The sequence below is a fragment of the Anthonomus grandis genome, chromosome 15 (assembly GCF_022605725.1).
Source record: "Anthonomus grandis grandis chromosome 15, icAntGran1.3, whole genome shotgun sequence".
NCBI lineage: Eukaryota > Metazoa > Arthropoda > Insecta > Coleoptera > Curculionidae > Anthonomus > Anthonomus grandis.
In genome coordinates, this window is record NC_065560.1 from 13,959,252 (window position 1) to 13,981,114 (window position 21,863).

General features: G+C 32.0%; 1 protein-coding gene across 1 annotated transcript in view; it reads left to right on the forward strand.

The window, feature by feature from the left end:
• Positions 1-7,673: 7,673 nt before the first annotated feature.
• LOC126745280 (serine/arginine repetitive matrix protein 1) overlaps positions 7,674-21,863 on the forward strand; it is a 233,240-nt gene continuing 219,050 nt past the window's right edge. The window contains exon 1 of the mRNA XM_050453046.1: positions 7,674-7,903. The gene's annotated coding sequence lies outside the window, so the exon portion shown is untranslated. The remainder of the gene's footprint in view (positions 7,904-21,863) is intronic.

Below are 21,863 nucleotides of genomic sequence, written 5' to 3' on the forward strand. Positions count from 1 at the left end.
ACGAATGTCGTGATGATTGAGAAACTCTTCTTGATAAAGAGTATGGGTAATTATTTGAGCCGTTTGAGTGAAAGAAAGTGGGATTGTTATTGTAGATGGTCCTGAGCTTTTTTTATGTTGTCAATCAAGTGCAGGACTTCTAGCTTAAAGTGTCGCATTTGATCATCGGTAAGTGTTTTAATGTCGGGTAATAAACTAAGCAAAAAATATTTTCTAGCAGTTTCATTATCATCAGTAGGGGCAAGATTTTTTTTCTTATTCTGCAAATACTCCAAAAATGATTTGTCCAAATTATTATACATGTTCTTTTTCCCTGTTGTGTTGTACTGTGGGTTCTTCGTCGACTTTGAAATAATAGGGACAGAATCTTCTCTCTCGGAGTTATTATTAAATAACACTTCTGATGGTGCAGGTGATTCTTCATCTTCATGGTTATTTGCGGCAGTCTCACCCACTTGCAAAGCGACGTGACTTTCTGAAGGATTTGGTGGGCCTTCAATATTTCCTGGTGATTTAGTTGTATTTATTGGTTTGACATAGGGCAGAATAAATAGCAAATAATCATGAAGGTTGTATGGTTTCTTTGACTTTGCCGAGGAACCACTCGGGGCTGGCTTCAGGCTGCGTACAAATGCTGATCGAATGTTTCTTCCACCTCTCTTTGCATTCTTGATCTGAAAAAAATTAATATATGTATTAATCGTTATTATTATTATCATTATTATATATGGCTTCTTTTTGTTTCAGATACCTAGGAACTGGTTGCACCTTCATGTCTTTGTCATTATATTTTCAAGTAGGACACAGTACTGTGGCAGAAATGATAACTGCCACAACACTGCTTATATGGCAAAAACTGAAAGATGAGTACATGAAAATACTAAATACTGAGGACTGGAAAAATATATCTCAGCGTTTTTATGAAGTCTGGAACATACCAAACTGTTTGGGAGTGATCGACGGGAAACATATACGGATTGAACAACTCCGAAGTGAAATTTCCATATAGTCCATTATTAACTGAAGATATTTCATTTGTACCAAACGAATGTCGTGATGATTGAGAAACTCTTCTTGATAAAGAGTATGGGTAATTATTTGAGCCGTTTGAGTGGAAGAAAGTGGGATTGTTATTGTAGATGGTCCTGAGCTTTTCTTTATGTTGTCAATCAAGTGCAGAACTTCTAGCTTAAAGTGTCGCATTTGATCATCGGTAAGTGTTTTAATGTCGGGTAATAAACTAAGCAAAAAATATTTTCTAGCAGTTTCATTATCATCAGTAGGGGCAAGATTTTTTTTCTTATTCTGCAAATACTCCAAAAATGATTTGTCCAAATTATTATACATGTTCTTTTTCCCTGTTGTGTTGTACTGTGGGTTCTTCGTCGACTTTGAAGTAATAGGGACAGAATCTTCTCTCTCGGAGTTATTATTAAATAACACTTCTGATGGTGCAGGTGATTCTTCATCTTCATGGTTATTTGCGGCAGTCTCATCCACTTGCAAAGCGACTTGACTTTCTGAAGGATTTGGTGGGCCTTCAATATTTCCTGGTGATTTAGTTGTATTTATTGGTTTGACATAGGGCAGAATAAATAGCAAATAATCATGAAGGTTGTATGGTTTCTTTGACTTTGCCGAGGAACCACTCGGGGCTGGCTTCAGGCTGCGTACAAATGCTGATCGAAAGTTTTTTCCACCTCTCTTTGCATTCTTGATCTGAAAAAAATAAATATATGTATTAATCGTTATTATTATTGTTATTATTATTATCATTATTATATATGGCTTCTTTTTGTTTCAGATACCTAGGATCTGGTTGCACCTTCATGTCTTTGTCATTATATTTTCAAGTAGGACACACAGGCAGAAATGATAACTGCCACAACACTGCTTATATGGCAAAAACTGAAAGATGAGTACATGAAAATACCAAATACTGAGGACTGGAAAAATATATCTCAGCGTTTTTATGAAGTCTGGAACATACCAAACTGTTTGGGAGCGATCGACGGGAAACATATGCGGATTGAACAACTTCCTAATTCTGGCTCAACTAATTTTAATTATAAACAATATCATTCAATTGTTTTAATGGCAGTGTGTGATGTTAATGGTTTGTTTACTATGGTGGAAACTGGATTTGCTAGGAGGAATAACGATGGTGGGATAATTAGAGAATCCTGAATGCATTATTGGTTAGAAGGAAAAGGCCTTAACATACCGGAAAATTCACCTTTGCCTCATGATGATTTGCAGCAAGATTTCCCGTTTTATTTTGTGGGAGATAATGCGTTTCCGTTAAAGCAGTATATGATGAGGCCATATCCTTTGACTTTAATAGATAACAAAAAAGAATTTTCAATTACAGATTAAGTCGTGCAAGAAAAACCATTGAATGTAGTTTTGGAATGATGACAGAAAACTTCCAAGTATTGAGCTGCCCAATTCGTTGTAGAAAAATAGAAAATACGGTAAATATAATAAAAGCTGTTTGTATTTTACATAATTTTGTCCGAAAACGGAAGGGGTCTCAGTATACAACATCTATAAATGAACCAACAAGAACGACAAGAATAGACCGCAAAATGATATTCTTTTGCAAGAAGAAGACATTAATTTACAGCCGACTTCAGGCCCAACGACACTGCGAAAATATTTGACTAACTATTTTATAAAACCACGTGTTGCTCTTCCTTGGCAAAATTAATATTGTTATTAGTGTATTTGTACCAAAATAAAATATTAAAACAACTTCAATTAGCATTAAATAAAACATTATTTGTTTGCAAATGTGTTTTAAATTAATTAAATACATTTGTTACTTACCAGAAAACTTGGTTTCTTTTGATATTTCATGCCACGCTTTTTCGGTTATGTCCTTCCTTTAATAATCCGACCGTTTGAAGTTATACAAACATGGACATTTTTCCACTTCAATGACAATTTTTAAATTATTGTCTCGTTCGGCGGCCATTTCCAAAAAAAAACAATATCGCGAGGCAACAGTTTGCTGGCGACTAAATAAAAATGTTGACGAGCAACTTGTAGCCACGTTGTCGTATCACTTTCATGTCGTATCGCGTCGTGTGAATAGCTGCATTTAAATATATGGCAGCGACATGTGAGCGACATATTGCTCGGGTACCGTGTTGATGTCGTGTTGCTTCGTCTGTATTGGGCCTAAGAGTAATGCGGACTGAACTGCGATTATAAAAACAACCGATAACACATACACGAGCTAGCGCGCTTGTGCTGCTCAGACCGTTAAAACATACTAACCTAATTACAACTAAAAGAAGAATAAAGACTTTCCCAATTATAATTATTAGGAAAATAAGTCATTAAACCCTAAAAACATATAAAAGCTAAAAACAAAAAAAAATATAGAGTAATAATTTACTATATCAGGGTAGCAAAAACAGCAAAAGAGCCGAGGCTGGAAAACCAGGGCAACACGACGCAAAAATGAATAGATATTCCAAAATGAACCATTTAAAATTTAATTTTTATGCCTGCAAGATCAACAAGACCATTGTTGATTTAAAAAGTAAGAACTCAAAAATAATATGGTTGCAATTAAATAAAAATAATTAAATTATATTTTTAATAAAAATTTGGTGGTGTGAATTTGTTAAAATGCCTATGTTAGTTGAGAATTAAGAAGAATTTCTTTAACATATGCAATAAATTTCTTTGGTGAACTATTTTTAATGTAATCCGGTAACTTGTTCCACATATGAATGCCTACATACTGGAATGATTTTTTAAAACCTGATGTTCGATGAAATGGAATTCTAATTAAGTTTGGATTTCTTACATTGTGTATATAATCATGGTGAAAAAATAAGTCTCTTAAATATGGCAGCTGACCTGATTTAATTATTTTGTAAATTAAATTATACATATAACACTTCTTTCTATTTCTCATATTTAATATAAAATGTGAATTTAGATAAGGAGTAATGTGGTCTCTATACGATATATTAAAGAAAAAACGCATAGAACTATTTTGCAGTTTTTGCACCGTCCGTGACAGAGATACGGTTAGTGAGTCGCCATACACAATATCCGCATAATCCACCAAAGACAGTACAAGTGAATTGCAAAGCAAATATTTGGTGTTTGATGGTAACTGATTTTTGTATTGATATAAGTTTTTTAAACGACCGTAAGCAATTTTAATTTTGTTCTTAATGTGGGAGGCAAAGCTAAGATTTGAATCGAATATAACCCCTAGATTACGTTTTTCCGCAACGGTTGGTATAGATCTTCCATTAATATTAATTTTAAAATTTTCCATGCAATCTAGAAGATGACTTTTATTTTGTGAAAAAAACATTGCACATGACTTTGAAGCATTTAATTTGAGGTTATGGTTTTCAGCAAACAAAGCAATCTGATTTAAGTCGGCGTTAATTTTATTCTGTGCCACCTAAACGTCTGATATTTTAAAAGAATTATAAATTTGGGAGTCGTCAGCAAATTGGTGCAGCTTAGAATTTTCGATGCACTGATTCATATCACCAACATATAAAGAGAAAAGTAAGGGGCCTAATATGGAACCCTGAGGCACCCCTTTTTTAAATGACAAAACCCTTGAAAATTTAAATTCACCATCATTCACCGTTCGGACACAATGTAACCGATCTTTAAGATAAGAGTTAAAAAAATTTATGGCATTTGCCGAAAAACCATAATAGTGCAGTTTTGCCAAAAGCATTTGGTGATCTATGGTATCGAATGCTTTACTTAGATCTAAAAGAGTTAGGCAAGTTATTTCCTTTGAATCCTCTTTAAACCGGATATCATTAACAATACTGATAAGACTTGTTATAGTACTATGAGATTTACAAAATCCTGACCGGCAATCAGGAATAATTTTTAAATTATAAACATAGTCAGCTATTTCGTTATATACGTGACGTTCTAAGATTTTTGAAATGACAGGCAGAATACTTATTGGCCTAATGTCTTTATAATCTGTTGGACAAGGTGTTTTTGGTAAGGGAACGAGTATCGCTTTTTTTTTTGAATGAAACTTGTTGAATGAAATTTGTTGTAGGCTGGTAGTTATGAATTGAGTAGCTGCCTAAATGGCAAAGTCGCTTTGGCGATATTTTAAAACTGTTATTTATTATAACAGGGTTAATAATTTATATGATTGAGAAAACCGGTAAAATGAAATTTGTCAAACAGTGGGCTGCCAGAGGCAGTTGTGCATATAGGCTTCCTGATGGAACCGTCATGCCCCAGCAAGGGTTATCAGAGCCCAATGGCCTTAGAAAAACCTATAAGGCTCGCTGGTCTGAAGCACTGAAGGTGTTACCCAAGTATTTAAACGTTATTATATACAGAGTGTTCATTTGAAAACTTCCCACCATGGATTTATCGAAAACCACTATTAAAAAAAAAGGCCGAAATACGTCAAAAGGTTTGTCAAGGGGGACAACTTTCTAATCTAAAATGACTTCACCCCCTTTCATGCTCTGCCCCCCAGGGTCATCCCCTAAAAAATTTTTATGGCAAGGGGTATCGAGTAATAGCTTGTTTAAAAGGTCTTTCGAAGTCTTTTATTTTGACGTTTGATTTTTTTAAATCGGTCGATTCTTTTTCGAGAAAATTAGAAAAATCCGTGTTTATCTTAATTTGTTCAGAGAGAAAACAAAAACATGAAAATATCAGTTTTTATTTCAATAAGTGTTCAAAATGTTGCCCGTTAGGGTCTGCCAAATCTACAATTCGTTTATAATTTAAAACGGAAACTACCAACATAATCAGCAATTCCGAAGATTAGACGTGGAAAAAGCTAAATAAGAACCTGAATTTTTTTCCGCATTCTTTTCATCAACACAGATATCCTGGGCGAACTGTATTTATTGTTATACCTGCTTAGTTATTTATAGTTGCCAAGAAAAATAAAGAATTTATTTTGCCGTCAGTTACATTTGTGACAATCTGGGAATAGTGAAAATCTATTTGTTGAATTAAAGATTTTAGTTCCAAAATGGGTTACACACTAGCCGAAAGAGTGGAAATTATTCTAATTTATGGTGCCCAAAATCAATGTGCGCGGCAAACTGCCGTCTCGTTTAACGCCAGACATCCGGAGAAGATAACTTCGCATAGATATGTTTTGGACCTTGTTACTAAGTTTACTGAAACTGGATCTGTTGCAAATAAAAAACGTGATCATCGGCGAATTTTGGATGAAGCCGCTCAAGTTGAAGTTTTGGGTCATTTTGGAATAACTCCTAATACTTCATTACGCAAAACTGTTGCTAGTATTTCATTTTTAAATAATAAATCGTTAATGAAATAATTACACATAATGAGTATGATATTTTGAGGGATTATCATAAAATAAGCGGTAATTAGTTCCAAATTAGACGTAATATCTGCCAAGACTTGAAGTTATAATATTTTTATCTTAGCAAAAAAGTGGTAAATACAGATCTTTAAGATTTGTTTTACTTCTTTAAGATTTTCGGATTCACTAATCCAACCTAACACTTTTATATAAAAGATTTGCAAGAAAAAGAGCCATTCGTTTTTACCTAACATATATATATATATATTTTATTCATAAGCAAAAGAAAAACGAAATTCTAAATATTGATTGGTAAGGTTTAAGGATAATATTTGACTCTGAAAATGTTAACATAGTTCGACCTAAACATTTTTATGTTGGTAGTCCTAAGCTTTAGGTAGGCGACCACAAAGAGTACCGCCTACCAAGTGCATTAAATGTAGAAAAAAACATTTTTCACTTCTTAAATTATGGAACCTCCTGGATAACTTCTAATTGCGTTTTAAATATGTTCCTTTCCCAATGAATCACCCTCTGTAAAAGTTTATATTTTCTCTACTACAAGTAACAATTGTGACCTCATGATGTAATTTTGTTTTAACGTAAAAAATCATAAACTTAATAAAAAGCCTTGGAAAATTATCTTAGGGTGCGTAAAATTGTTGTTTATGATCACATTTTTATTTGGTACATTGAGTATATTTGTGCATATGCTGATACATGTGCTATACCCTTATTTGTCATTAGACTTTGTAATAGTCAAATACCAGCATCGCAAGTACAGCAACAAACACGAGGGCTTAGGAAGTTAAAGGGTATTTGTGAATTTCTAAATCTCATCCTACAAGTCATTTTTCTAATAAATATCAAAAGCGGTGCAGATTTTTAGAAAAATATCGAATTACTTTAATCAGGACAAAATTATTTTAAAACATGTGGATATTAGATGACTCAATCTACCAAATTTCCTCCTCGCGTGTACAAAAAATGTCTGACATTCCCGACTCACTTTATACAGTTTTAATATTCATCAGTTCACTGTTGGCTTATAAACTTCTGCTCTGGTGGTTATTAGATTTTTGACCTGCTATACGAATAAACCAGTAAGCAATAAAACAATAAACCAAAAGTCACCTTTGTTTTACTGTGCTGATCATGTAAATTTTTGGAAAATTTTAATATAGTCAGGAGTGCCTTCGTGCATTTGAAAGCTCACGAATATTTACTTAGGACAAGCGACCATAAATTAACGAAAAACACATGAAAAAGAGTACCACCTACACATGACAATGTGGTACCGCACCATCATCAACATCATCGATATGGCGTCGTCCCAGAGCAAGGTGATCCGTAGGCTGTCGCGAAGGTGAACTCAGTTTACTCTGCTAACACTTTTGGTACCTCTTTGGTATCGGGTGCTGCTCCGCTATTCATTCTAATATTATACACGTGCGCGCCACGGATCGTTGGACCGTCGATTTGTGAATGAGATTGTTTTTGTTTTGGTTTTTATTTTTGTTTATGCAGACCACTGTGGCATACGGGGGATGAGTTATTACTAGACGATTGTGGATGCTTACACTACTTAGAGTTGTAAGTAGAATAAAAACTTTACTACTTTTTATTTTTTGGTAAAAAGATACTTATAAAAAACAGGCAAACCGTAGGTTTAGGATTATTAGAGGTTAACAAAATCACAAAGACAATACTTATTATTTAGCTTCTTCCTTTTTGTTTAATTTTTACTGCTTTTGGTGTCTTTTTTTACTTTTTCCTACATACTTCTCTTGCATTTCTTTTTAGTTTTTTAAATTCCTTTTGCTGTTCTTTTTTTCATAATTTAGCGCCACTCTATAGTGTTTAATTAAACTATTTTTTTGTTTTTATATTACACTTAATTTATGTTATATTTATTCTAATCAGGCTTATTCTAAAAAATATTTAAATTATTTTTCTGCCCACAATCCAAGTTAATAAACATACATTCGCATTTTCAAAGCTCGTGTCTCCTTGCAACTCCATAATTGGTGATACCGAAACGACTACGACAGACCTTCTAAGGTCGATATCTCCATTTTTGGACTGCAAACCTCTAAATTTGCACTTTTTTGTAGCGCACTAGGTTTTTGTTAAAAACGGTTTAAAAAGTATTCACGCATTTGTGCTTCAAACAATTCTGCAAAATTTCCTATAGATGTACATATAAAATAAATATGTGGGATTCTCGTTAGAACACATTTATTATATACGTGATTTCTGCATTATTTATTGTCTCGTTAGAGATGAATAATTTCAAGTTCCAAGTAAACTAGTAGTAACCTTGGATTATATCTGATGGTAATGACAACATGTAATGAGATTTTTTTGTAGTTTTAATAGAAAATTATTACAATGTATTACTTACTTAGCCGATATTACTAAAGATTAAAAACTCTTTTAGGAATTTGAATTATTTAAACTTCTTAGACTATAAAATAACTTTATATTACGACTTTAGACCATTGAAAGGAACATCGAAGAACTTTAGTTTTTGTAGGTGTTTTTAATAAACTCTATAATTGAGTATAAGAAAATTCTAAAGAATCATCTTAGAATAAGAATATATAATTTCCATTAAAACATTTACATTTACCCTTAAAGAGATTTACCCTCAAGTTTTGGAGTTTAGCAATCTGAATTTATTCCAATCTATAAGCCCTATGCATTTAGCAAAAAATAGAATGTTTTGTTTATATTAAAAAAATAATTAATCAATTTGCTCCATGGTATAGGAACCTCAGGAATTTGATGCTTATTAAGGGCCTTGCTCAATAGGTCTAGTAAAACATTGAGAGAATATTTTCTAGCTCTTGAATAATCGTAGGATGCATGTGAGTAAATTATCTGAGTGTAACTTATCTATATTTAACTTTGGTGAGACCAACATATTCCTGGTGTTTTGTAAATTTGATAATTTTATCATAAACATATGGAGCGGTTAGAGGACACCATATTCTTATTGCAAACGGAATAGTATGAAGATTTTTCAAGTCTAACTTTCTTTAATAATAATAATAATGTTAATAATAATAATAATAATAATAATAATAATAATAATAATAATAGGGTAGAGTTGGGACAGATGACGCACCTTTTTTTGTTGCGTGATAAAGTTTATAGTTCTAACATTGGAAGACAGTAAATAAAAACCACATTTAAATGTTTAAGTTTATATGTGAAAAATGTATTATTTGGATTTAATAAATCAGGTTTTCCTGTCAATAACATTTTTTTTCCTTATTATGTATCTCACCCATCCTATATAGGTGTGTTGACGCTGACCGGCTGGCTGTTATTGCTTATGAGCTTTATACATAATTTTAAAAAAAATAATAAAAAATGTGTAAGAAAAATGTAAGTATTAAGCTCACATTAAATATAGGTAGCTTAAGTAAAATAAAAAAAGTAACAGAAAAAATTCTAGATAATATAAATGAAATATTAACATGGCTATTTTTTAAAAACTAGTTTAGCACATGACATGCAATGTTGTTCATATGGGGTGCAGGAAAAAGCATGAACCCATCTCTAACATTTAACACATTTTATCCAGTCTACAGTGGTTGTTTGGTCGTACTTTTCTAAGCAATCAACACATTCATTCTCCTCAAAAATCTCGTCATCAGTGGAATCATTAATTGAAAAATCATCATCATTATCTGATGATGACGACTGACTTTCAACTAATTTGCGTTTGTCAGAATTAAGAGCACTCACGCGAGAAAGTGAGAGTACTTTTTCTTTTTGTTGGTTTTGCTTCTGTTTTTCTAATTTTTGGGCTTCAAGCTCTAGTTTTTTGAGTCTCTTTTCTTTTTTTTCTAAAATGTTGATAGGGCTAGTTAGGTCTTGGGCAGACTGTTTTCTTCTTTTTGGATTAGTTGAAGCTACGATCTTGGGAACAGAAGGAAGATCTTCTAAAATCTTTGAAGGCGTCCAATCTGATGTACAAGCGACAGGCACTGCAGAATGATTATCCAATGTCTTAAGAGGGGAAGAGTTTGAACTTGTCAATGCTACATTGGGTGTTAATGTGGATTGAGGAGGACCAGGTTCTAAGCGTTCACTTGGTAAATGCTGAGAAAGTCGTTCATTTTCCTCGGCAGAAAGAAAAGCATGATCTGAGATAGCAGATGGTTTCAAGAGGTAAATTCCTGTAGCACAAAATTCTGATATTCCAATCTCAGTTGTTGCTGCACGTGTCCAAGAATCAGCAAAAAGTTTCCCAAAATGTCTGCGTTCAATACGTTTGCCTGGATTTGCCCTTATAAATTCATCACATGCACGTTTAAAGTAACTTTTCAGTGGCTTAAAAAAAGACCGATCAAGGGGTTGTAAAAAATGGGTAGTATGGCTGGGAAGGCACAATAATAAAATGTCATTTTCTAAGGCAGTTTCTAGCATTTCATAGAAGTTCATATAAAAACCATGACCATCTAAAATCAGGAGACACTTTCCAGCTGGCTTCCTGGGTATGAAGTGGTTTGTTAGCCAATCCATGAACAGCTAGCTCTTCACAAATATAAGCAGACTTTTTTCTCATTTTAATTATGGCTCCGGGCAGCATATTTTCTTCCCAAACTTGTTGCTTGTTCACCCCCTTAAAAATACAATATGGTGGTAAAAATGAACCTTCTGCATTACAGCAAGCCGCAAGAGTTATAGTCTCTCCTCTTTCTTGACCTTTAATAACATGAATATCTTTACTTTCTTTTGCAGCGATAACTTTTCCAGGATCATTGTTAAGCTAGAAGCCACTTTCATCCATATTAAAAATATTCAAAGGCTTATTTAGCAAATCATTATCTGTTAACATTTTTGATAATAATTGAAAATAATTATTAACCTCTTCTTTATTAGGCCTTGAGCTCTTGCTAAAGAGACGCCCTCTGCTTTTCTTTTAGAAAGGCTCTTATTTCGATTTAAAAAAAGTTTCAACCAATCTTTTCCGGCCATATGGGCTTGTGTATTGAACCTACTTTCGATACCTAATAATTTTGCTAAATTGTAGGCTAAAATTCTAACAGTTATTCTTGTTGGTGCAAATCCAGAATTTTGTAGCTTTTTAATATGCTCACAAAGCTTTTTTTCAACATCCTCCCCCAAAAGTGATTTTCCACCCATTCCATCATTCTTAAAATCGTTTTTGTGCATTCTAAATCTAAGCGTTCTTTCAGGAATATTATTTTCTCTTGCAGCCTGTCTTATTCAAACGTTTCTGACTCTTATAGCTTCTACAGCTTTTAGCAGTTCTTCTTCTGTCCATTTGCCCCTTGAACTTTTTCTAGGACCGTAAAATGTTGGGATTTTGAATGATCTGAAAATAAACATTGGCTTAAAGAAGTAAACAAATTTTTAAAAATTATACGTCATCTATCCCAGATGTGTGGGAGAGATGATGCACCTATATTATTCTATATGTTATGAAGTAAACGCACTCGCCTTAATATAAGCACGTTACTACTACGTTTTTTGGTTATTTACGAACTTTGGTTAAAATAAAATATTTTTTAACATGTTCCGAAACTTTGTGGTACTTACCAATTAACAAAATTATACTGCACCTATATTTTAACGCCTTTTTATATGAAAAAACAAGAGAAACCAAAAATAGTACCAGCTTTACCACATGGTTACACCGTAATTTTGGCTCTGCGTCATCTGTCCCGGCGCGTCACCTCTCCCGACTTTACCCTAATAATAATAATAATAATAATAATAATAATAATAATAATAATAATAATAATAATAATAATAATAATAATAAAAACGCTTATTAGTCACTTAAAAAGCAAAAAAAAAGTACCAAAAGAGGTAGACAGACAGTGAACAACACTATGTTATTTCAATGTAAATAAGAAAAATAAAAATATTATTCGTTACTCTTAGTAATATAATTTTTTAAACATATAGTAAGAATTTATACCTACATATGTATATGTATAGTAATAATTGAAATGAGTGACCAATAGGCCATTATATTCAGACTTTCAGGGGTGACTTTCAAGAAGTTCCCCCAAATTCTGTTGAGGCCTTAGAATTTAAAAATCGTATGCAAAAAAATAAGTAGGAACATATACAGGGTGTTTCAGAACTATGGAATCAAACTTCTAGGGGTTGTTCAGTGCAACAATTAGAAACCATTTGAGTATAGGAACCCATATCCGGAAATGTGTCACTACGCCACTACGGCCCTAAGACGCGTTTAAATTTAGAAAAAATATTAATTACCTAAATAGGATCTGATGCATTTATTTTTACCTTTTGTATATGATACCATCACAACAATTCTTCAAAATGTCTTTCTCCAACCTCAATACACCGATTTAAACGCCGCACATGATTTCGGCGGACTACACTAAAAATTTGATCCTCGTTTTGAATGATTTTAAATGCCGCTGTTGTTCGTCCAATTAAGTCTAGCTCTGATTCTACTGGAGTTTCGTAGACTAAAGACTTTACATGTCCCCACAAGAAAAAATTGAGCGACGTTAAATCGGGTGACCTAGGAGGCCAAGAAACTGCTCCACCTCCGGCAATCCAACGGTGCCCAAACCGCTGAGCTAAATACTCGCGTACTTGTACAGCAAAGTGAGCCGGCGCTCCATCATGCTGAAACCACATTTGCTGTCTAACGTTTAGTGGAACATTTTCAAGGAGTTCTGGGAGAACTTCCTCCAAGAAACGCAGATAAATAGGTCCTGTTAACCGTTCCGGTAGAAGGTATGGCCCAATTAATTATTCATCAACAATGCCTGCCCATACGTTGACAGACCAACGATTCTGATGTTTTCTTGGAAAAATTGCATAAGGATTTTCTTGGTCCCAAACATGGCTATTCCTACTAATAAAAATACCGTCTCTTGTGAAAGAGGCTTCATCGGTCCACAAAACATATCGTAAAAAATTTGGTTGTGCAATGATGTGATCCAGAAGCCATCGACAAAATTGAAAAAACTCTTCAGTAAAATACATAGAGATTATGCTATGTAAAATTGTTTATAAGTATTTCAACTTAATGCATAAGTCATATGTACAAAACCTATTCTTATATACATTTAGACTTTAAATAAACTTCTCTTGCCTAGCTATTTGACTGTTGAATTATTTTCAAGATCAACAGTTTAATATATGGTTAATAATTAAGTATCCTTTGAGACATCAAAACCATCAAAATTTCACTAAAATAATTCCTTAGATTAATTGACAGTATAAATAAAACTGCTAAGAGCCATTTAAAATAACAAATTAAATTATTTAAAGAGTAAGAAAACTTTTATGGGCCTTTATTTGTAATCACGTAACCAAGAGCACTAACAAAAAACTTAATTTGACGGTTCTCACGCACATTATATTTAAATTTAATATTTTCTTCCACCTCGTAATCATGGTCTTTTTATCTCCCAGGCCCATCTCTCGGTTATGTAATTCCTGTGGTATTTTTCACTTGAATTACTGTTGAACAAAAAATCACTCCTTAAACAATTAGTAATAAATAAACACGCCTGAAAATGAGGTGTTGGCTGATTTATTAATTGCATAAGTACAAGTTAAAGTAGGTTTAGTTTATCAGCATTGGATGTAAAAATAACTGAAGAAAAACAAAACTAAACCCAGTCATGTACTAAGTATTGTTTACCAGATTTGAATCACATCCGTCACGAAACAATGACAAAGTGATATAGGGATTATTATTTACGTCATGTTTCCATATAGTTCTGTTATGTTACTAAGAATTATTCACATTCTTTTATGGGCATGTATTACTTATGGGCGACATTTATAATCATCAGTTTATTATAATTAAATTACAGATGTTAATTTATGTGATTTTCGATGATGTATTGCATCTAAATTATAGGCTTCGAGAGCACAAACTCGCTAATTCTTTAACTCTTAATCATTGATAATTTTACAAATAAGGATTCGAAAATTTGCCTAATTACTAATTAAATTTAACTTGCTGGCCTATTAAACTTATTAAAAACGTTATTTATTTTAATTTAAAAAAATGAATTAAATATTTGAATTGAAAGAAAAAAACACGTTCCAATACGAAAAAGGAAGAAAAATATAAATTTTAGATTTGTCAACGATTTGATCCCTAAGATCTATAATATTATTCCACTAAGAAGAAGAAACATCAACCAAAGTAAATTATGTAGAAGAAATTGTAGCATGTAGATTGTTAAAAACTAGGAATGATTTAAAGTACTCTTGTTTTGGCAGATTTTTCTATTTAATTTTCTAATTAGTTTTTTCTCTTCTCTACTGCCTTGCTGATCTTTTATACATTTTCACGATTTCATAATTGAATGGTTTATAGTTACAATAAGTATAATCATTAGTTATAATCATTATTTTTTTTCTTTGTTTTCTATAAGCACATATGGATGGTGTCATATTGTTTTAATACCATACCTCGTATCTCCTCAAAGGAAATTTTTGTAGAAATTAGCAAAAAAGTTTGAAATTCTTGACAGGAATTTTTAATGTCTTTTAAGTCATTTAATTAATGGGCATTTTTACCACATGATGATCCAATTTTTTTTTTCTTAAATGTTATTAAATCTATTTTTTAAAGGAGATAAGTGGCATTGCACAATTATACTCGTGAGAATTAAAAGATGCACAGAATTGTATTAAAATAATTATTAAAGGTTTTTTCGAACATAAACTTTATGGCTGATGCTTAATTTAATCGAAAGCACCAAATATTTAAACATAGATAATTAAACATATAAAATAAAAGCAACGATTTAGAACTACGCATTATTTTGAATTATTTCTGTAATAAATTATCATAAAATGGCTTATAATTTTTATACAGCTTTGTTTTTATTTCTTGCAAATATTGATATTTCTTTTGGAGATTGGCAATATTTCAGCATGTAGTTTAGGGGAATCTTCTTTAAATCAAATTTTTTATTGCTTTTTGGGACGCTGCGGTAAAAGAGTATAATAATTAAGTTTATACTCTATAGTTTTTTTATTATATTAATAAACTCGAGTATCAGTTATAGTAGGTTCTGTCGGTTTTTTCCAAGACGAATGGATTCGTAAAGAAGATCAATATTAAAGTTGCAGAAATACTCAAAAGTGGGACACACCACTTCGTATGGTTTGGGATTTACTCGAGCTTCCATGGATATTTGGTGCTAGTCATTAGGAATTGAGATGATTTTGTTTTTTAGTTTCTTCTCCATAGATCGCATTCCATATTAGTGTGACCTTTTACCAAAAACTTCTGTGTAATCCTAACATTGTACTAAGAAGAAAGAGCAAGCAAGGCATTCACTAAAGCTGTATCTCGATTTTGGTAGGTGCAACCATTTGAGAAAATTATGAAGCTTGTAGGTCGGTGTCAATTTCATCAAACCAATAATGTTTTGTTTTTAAATCATAAACAATATAATCATAACAACAAAACTTGGTTTTAAAATACAAAGAGCTAGCTTGTAATGATGGGCATGTTTTGACGGCTGCATAGATTTACAATACATATGACATGAAATTTATCAAGTTCGGCGCGACTTGTATCATTGCTTTTTTCCTTTTAAGCACATTCCTTATCATTTCTGCGCTTCTCCCAAACATGTTGGTTTATATTTCCGGCTTGGTACTCGATATATATACATATCACACTTATATTCTTCGATTTATTCTACTTCATGAGGGTATTTCTTGATCAAGTCGGTTGTTCGAAATGTTTTTGACATAGTTTAAACAGATCTGAAAAGTGTGTAAAAGTTTGCTCTAAGTATAGTTTCCTTGTGTCATTTCGGCAGTAGTGTCTTGGCAATTTAGGAAGATTGTCCATATATCATATTTTCCCAAGACTTGGAAGCTTGCAAATGTGCTTTCTTTACCCAAGATAGCTAATCCGACTGAATTTAATCATTTTTGATCCATTTCAATTTTGCCTGTGCTCTCAAAAGTATTAGAAAAAATAATGGAATATCAAATCAATTTATTTTTAAACAGGAATAGAATTTTTCAGAGAAACAATCTGGTTTTAGATTAGGATTTAATTGCAATACTGCTCTTTGTGACATAATAGATGATATAGTCAGTGCTCATAATCAAAGCCAAGCAACTGCTTTGGTTCTACTAGATTATACTAAAGCGTTCGATATGATAAATCACAATTGGTTTTGAGGAAACCACTTATAATCTTGTTTCTTCATTTTTAACTGATAGGTTTCAATGGGTAGTTGTAGAGGATATATTTTCTAATTTTGAGCGGGTAACGGTAGGCGTTCCTCAGGGTTCAATATTGGGGTTCAATATTAACCTTTGTTTTATAGTATTTTTAGCTGAAATATCGTAAAATCCCTGCAATACTATCAGTATCATCTATCTACACGCTGATGACACGCAAATATACAAGTCTTTAGTAACTCTATTAATACAAATGCTGATATCAATTATAATTTAAGCAAATTATTAACTGTGTCAAATGATCTTTTACTTAAAATAAATCCCAGCAAAAGCGTGGCTATATTATTTTATCCTGCAAATTATCGCACAATTCTCATGGATAGACTGACCATTAAATTAGGGGTTGATCATATATCTTTTAAGGATTCTGCGAGGAACCTAGGCTCATCTTAGATAACCGACTTAAATTTAAGGAATATGTGAGTCTCTGCTTAAAAAAAGCATTTTCAAAACTAAAATTAATTTATGCACACCGTCATTCACTGACTTCTAAGACTAAAGCCTTATTATGTGAATCTCTAATATTATCAAATTTTAATTTTGCGGATTTGGTCTATGCTCCTTTTTTGGATGTCTTTGATATAAACCGTATTGAAAAAATGCAAAAATCTTGCTTACGTCTTATATATGGATTACGACGGAGACAACCTGTCTCTTATAAGCTAAAATAATCGGGGTGGCTCAGCATGGTTAAAATACGCCTTTTGCACTCGTGTTTATTTTATAAAATAATAAAATTTAAAAGTCCGCTCTACTTGTATACTAAGATTATACTTCGGACGGATGTTTATAATCTAAATATTCGACGACAATACATTTTAACAGTGCCAAATCATAAAAAACAACTTTTTAAGAAGTCCTATTCATATTTGATGGCATCAACCATAAATAAATTTAAAATACATAATTTTATTGGATCTGCATGGTGTTTTAAAAATTATTATTATTATTATTATTATTATTATTATTATTATTATTATTATTATTATTATTATTATTATTATTATTATTATTATTATTATTATTATTATTGCAATATTGCAATATTGCCTTATTTTTATGGAATCATAATGAGTATTATTATTTTAATTTTTACATCGAGCTTCATTGGTCTCATCTGATTTTTGCTGTGTTTCAAATGTTGCAGTACTAAGCCAGTTATAAGCAGTACACTCTTTTAGACCTAGAGTGTTTAAAAACATTTTTCTCCTGTATTGAGTCTATAAAATAGTAATCCAGAAGTTTCATTTGCAGTCCTTTTTTTCTCAGTTTGCTTCCTATTAACTCAATTTCGAAACATAAATTTTTTCTGTTCCCAACTATTCAAATTTTCCCAAAAAGTTTTAAAAATTTGCTTTTTTTCTACCTGAGACGCACATTTTGTTGGGACCATTTCTCTCGCATTCCTGTTAGTATCTTGAAATGTCACTTTTTGGTTTTTTGGGTTTCGATAACCTAAATAGGTTTTTCCTAACATCCTCCTCTTCGCTGGTAAAATTGGCATTTTCTTTATTAGTTTCACCTTCATCTATTTCATGTTAGTAATCTTCATCCGATTCTGCGCGGTAATTATTTTCGTCCTCAACCATCTCGTCACTTTCTGTATCGCTTTGGTTTGTTTTATTTCTTTCGGTTTTATGGTTTACCAATTATTGTATACTGTTCTGTATTTTATTCGTTTATCTATTTGATGTTCACTTTTTGTTTGGGACTGGAAAGGTCTTATTTCATTAGAAATTCCTTTTTTATTATGACGACCGGTTTCAACCGGCGATTACAATCTTATAACAGTTCTTTGACCTGATGATGCGATAAGATTGTAATCGCAAAACCGGTCGTCATAATAAAAAAGGAATTTCTGGTGAAATAAGACCTTTATTTTCTACCCTATTTGCTTGCAAATACCTATAAAAAAAATTATATCTGGATTGTTTTAAGTTGCTTCAAAATCTCCTTCAGGTGACAAATGTTCCACAGTAATTTGCGACTTGTAGTACTATATAACTTTGGCTTTTTCGATCAGAACTATTTTCGGTCTCTAGGTGTGTATTGCACATGGTTAAAATTATTTTAGATCTACAGGACATTGGGAGTTCGACAAAATGTGATTTTTCTAAAACAAAAAACGCGGTATTATACATTTTGAAAAAATACCTATTCCCAAAATGTCTATTTAAGAACTAAATTTAACCCAATAAGCATTATAAAATATCTATGATATGGGAGATGAAAATGGAGCAAAATAAACTCTGGCCCAAAAGTTTTACACCTTTTGCATCATTTTCTAAAGGAAATTTACAACATTTAAAGTGGAAATATCCTCATTAGAACCACAAACGATTTATAAATAAATTTACCGATTTTATTTGTAAATCGTAAAAACAATAAGTATTTACACAAAAGACGTTCGTCCTGATAAAAAATCAATAATTTGCTTCCAGTTTTCAAATGTATAATTTTCCATTTTAAATATTTCAAGTCTCTTCAAAAAAATTAAAAAGAAATAATAAGAAAATCTTAAATAGTAATATAGCATTTGAAACAAATCTTTTATTTTGCCCTACTATGTATATTATTAAAAACCCATATTTTTAGGAACAGGGCAATTTCAGGGCATTCAAAAACATGTATCTCCCACAAATGAAAGAAAAATGTTATATTCAATGACACGTATCACCAAAGATGACTTATTATCCCAATTATCGCAAAAATAAAGAATGATTAGGTTTACGTAACATACAATTAGCATTGCCGTGGAACTATGAGCAGTATGCTTGCTTGCAACATTTCTGATGCAATAATACCAAATGCTTATGTACTATTATTTTTTAATAAAATATAAAGCATTTTTTTCATAAAATGTGATAAGATACTCTATAAAGAAGTCAACATTCAAAATTAAATAAATGTAGATAAAGTATATTAGAGAAAATGGCAATAATATCGCAACGCCGCTCGATGGTATTAGATTTGTTCTAGCATCAATTTCAAACGGTTGGAAACTATCAGAAGCATGCGCATTTTCAAAAACACACAAATCGCTCGTTTGAAACTACTAGTCGAGCGTTCTAGCGAATGTAAATTTTGATTTGGAAAATGGCTGAATACTGTCAAAAGAGTTTGCGGATTTTGCTCGGATTTTCAGTTTATGACTTGCGCAGTAGATTTGTTTATGTTTTTTTTTATTTGAGGTTACCATAAATTTGGGCTATGAATTTGCTATAAAAGGAACAAGCTTGAAAAAGGCTAGAAAATCAGTGAATATGCAATATAGGTACGTTATGTTCGTTTAAGTACAATTAATAAAGGGTTGAATAGATACTTTTTTATCATTAATGGTTATTACAGTAATTTTTTATTATTAAAATCAAATTTCTATTGTTATCTACTTTATCTTATATCTAATGTATGATGTCAGACTCATCAAGTTTTGGTTCGGATACGAACAACATTCTTTTTGATTCCGACTTGGTAGATGATGATGATTCTGAGTTTTTCTTCCATTATGCAAAGCGGTCCAAAAATTAAGGTTATGTTGATATTACTGATCCCTCTACAATAATACAGAATTTATTGAGCATTTCAGACTTACTCGAGAATTCAGTCATGTTATTGCTCAAAAATTTTAACAGAGTTTTTTTTTTTAACCTTTAATTATGAAAAGAAACGAGGCAAAAAAGCCCATTTGACAATTGATATGATATTTGCCGTTGATTTTCCCGACGAAAAAGCGTTTTAGCAAAAAACCGTTTGCTACCAGTTTGCGTATTGAACATGCACACTAAAGCAGTACAATAAACTGGTGTTAAACCATCCAAAAATATACGCTAGAACAAACCCAATATTGATTCCGCCGACACAAGTAATCTTTACCTGCGGCGTCGTCAAAAAATATTTATATGATAAATATTTATTAATAATAGAATATGCTTTAAATTATAAGTAATAATACCGTTTATGAACTGTTTTAATACGTATTTCATTAAAGTAAAATATACTTTTCTAATAAAAAATATTTTTATGAAAATTACATATTTTATAATTATTATAGATTTCTTAATAAGTTTATTATTCTACGTTTATGATGGCGGTTGTCCCTTGGTATGATGGTATGTTGTTATGGGTTAACCCTTTGGGATCCAATTTTATTTTTAATGATTTTAAGGATGTTTTTGCGAGTTATGGTATTTTAAGAGATCATTTGACAATATATACTAGTTAAAATTAAAAAAAATATATACAGGGAGAGCAAAAAATTATGCAACAAATATATCCCAGCGGGATTTTTAAATGAGTTATAAATATCCCTAGGGGCTAAAAAAAACACATTTTTCTATTTTAACATTTTTATTTTTTTAATTCACAAAAAGACAACCCGCAAAGGTAAGTATTTTAGGACGAATGATAAAGCGCAAAACAATGCTTGCACAACCCTACATCGGACATTGCACAAATAGTAGTGGTTCTACGTTCTTTTTTCTGAAGAGCGCAACGAGCACATCTTTGCCGATTCGATGTTTCTATTGGAAGGTGATCACCCACATTTTTCATTACTTTTGATCTCTTTGATTCTCGAAGTTTGACTGAACTTTGCTGTTGTCCTTCTTCGATTAAGTCCTCTGATAAGGTAAATAAACATTCCAGTAAGGGTATCTTTTTTTGGGTACGACGTAAGTTATTATATGTATATTACCCAGCTGTTAACAACAGCAATCATCAAAAGTCGATAAAATACTTTTTTCCACCATTTGCATGATTTTCTGCCAAAATCATACACACCACTCATCTGATCAGCCAGGTCCACATCACCCATGATTTAATTGTAGTATGCAATAGCAGTGGGATATGGTACGTCAACTCTCTGCCCAGTCTTGTATTTTCTCTTCACACGGGTCATATCAGGGGTATCGCAGTTACTTAAAAGAATAACCTGCTTTGTATCTTGCCATTTGATCGCAATAGAATTTGTTTGATTTGATAAAGACTCGCATTCACCCCTAGACATTTTTCGTTTTTCGATTAATTTTTTTGGCATGTCTTTTCTTTTAATAATGGCTGTTCCCACAGCTGGGTTCCATTTCCATTCCATTAGAGGGAATCCATCAAACATACTGATGTAAAAAATCGATCAAAGGCCAGAACTACGTTTGGATTTTGTATAGTTTCAAATAATTTTTTTTACAACAGTTTCGCCCAAAGTTTCGCTCCTTTCAACGTCGCCCTTGCCGCAATATACATTTGCATCGTATGTATATCCTCTTTTGGCATCACATCTAGACCATAATTTTACGCCTCT